This window comes from Mus caroli, chromosome 2 (genome assembly GCF_900094665.2).
Source record: "Mus caroli chromosome 2, CAROLI_EIJ_v1.1, whole genome shotgun sequence".
In the NCBI taxonomy this organism is placed as follows: Eukaryota; Metazoa; Chordata; class Mammalia; order Rodentia; family Muridae; genus Mus; species Mus caroli.
In genome coordinates, this window is record NC_034571.1 from 151158818 (window position 1) to 151161043 (window position 2226).

Here is a 2226-nt window from a genome sequence, read left to right on the forward strand (position 1 = left end):
ACTGACCAAGGGGACATGACAGAGGGTATAAAGGCACTCTACACTATAACAATAAATGAGTCTGCTTCTGCTTCTCATTTGGCTCCCAGGATCTGTGTCACTGACTCTGTGCCTTCTTATCCCCTACCCATGGGGGGCTGAAAGTATGTGCAAGACATGGGTATTGTGTTTGCATTGTGCATGCAGAAGCCATAGAAGCCAGAAGAGGGTATCAGATCCCCTGGAGCTGGAGTTACAGATAGTTGTGAGCCACAGTGAAGACACTGAGAATTGAACATGCTAGCCTGCCCTGGAGATACAGATAATGCTCTTAACTGTTGATCTATCTCTCCAGCCTGGAAAAAACATTATTTTTGCCCATTGCTTTGGAGAAATTTCAGTCCATCACAGTAGGGGAGGCTTGGAAGTCTTCATGGTAGCTGGAACGTGTGGTAGGGATCCCTCACTTCATGGTGGGCCAGGTAGCAGAGAAGGTACCTAACCATAGTATAAACAAGCCAAGGACCAAGTGTTTAAAACATAAGCCGGAGCTAAAGGGATCTACAACCCTATAGGAGGAACAACAATATGAAATAACCAGTACCCCGAAGCTTGTGTCTCTAGCTGCTTATGTATCAGCAGATGGCCTAGTCAGCCATCAGTGGAAAGAGAGGCCCATTGGTCGTGCAAACTTTATAAGCCTCAGTACAAGGGAATGCCAGGGCCAAGAAGTGGGAATGGGTGGGTGGGGGAGTGGGTGGGGGAGCGTGTGGGGGACTTTTGGAATAGCATTGGAAATGTAAATGAAATAAATACCTAATAAAAAAAGAAAAAACAAACAAACAAAAAAACATAAGCCAGTAGGGATTACTGAAGATTCAAATCCTAGTAGTCACCATTCTCTTTTTTTGTGAATTCAGTTTTTTTTTATAAATCCACATAAAAATGTAATTGTATGATAAGACATGTTCTGTGAGTGGCTCATTTCACTTAGCATATACCCTCAAGACCTGCCTGCACTGCATCAGCCAATTTTTTGATGGAGAAAATATCTTTCTTTATTTCATGATTAACTGGGTAGTGAATTTCTTCAAACTGCATCTGAAACATCTTTGGAATTAGGTAGTGTTTGCTAGATAGTATGTGGCAAAATTGTCTTATTCCTTATCCAGACTGTTGGAAATCACTACAGAGAAGTTTTAAATGTTGAGGAAGGCAGACGCATATTTGGTGCTTAAATGATATCCTAGTCAGCTTTAATTGTCAACGCGGTACATCCTAGAGTTGTCTGATAGGAAAGCCCAAACTAAGGAATTGCCTAGAACAGAGTGGCCTTAGGCATGTCTGTAAGGGTTGTCTTGACTGTTACCCGATTCATGAGGTCCAGATCCTTATGGGAAGCACCATCCTTAGGCAGGTAGTCCTATACTGTACGTGAGAGCTTGCTGTGCACAAGATTGTGAGCGAGTGAGCCAGTAAGCTGCATTCCTCCATGATTTCTGCTTCGAGTTTTTAGTTGAGTTCTTGCTGTGACTTCTTTCAATGACAAACTATGACCTGTAAGCCACTTTCCTCCTCTAAGTTGCTTTGGGTCATAGTATTTTACCAAAGTAGCATAGAGAAAACTAGAACAAATAGAGTCCTCTGGATTTCTGGAGAGTGGCTCTAAGAACTTGGTCCCTTTGGGTCTTCCATCCCACCCACGCAGCCACAGAGGAAGGCTATACTGCTCCTTAGATATAAAAATAGAGAGGAGACTTCTGATTCAGGATTCAGAAAGCAACCAAAGGGGCAACCTTCAAAGTCTCTGATCCTTTTGAATCAAAAGGAGAAAAGGTGAGTGAGAGAAAATAACATGCTTTGGCTGGTGTACACAGGGAAAGGGAAAGAGGCGATCTCATTACATACTAACTGAGTAGTAAATCTTTCAGAACTGCAGTTGTCAGTAGAAATCACTCAGGGTCTATTAACAGACATGACTCAATGTTGTGGGCAGCCACAAACAAAATGGTCCTAAGTCTTTTGCTGTGTGGTCAGGATGACTTATGGCCATATGCAAAAAGAAATAGAAAATTCAAGTGTATATATATATATATATTTCTGTTATAAAACCATGCCCTGTGTATCCACAACTATGTGTATATGGGTGGGACAATGACTTTTACTGGCCCATAAGAATTGTTAGTTCATCCTCTTTATTTGACCAGTGAATTCACTGACACTTGAAGGAAGCAGCCAGAGACATAG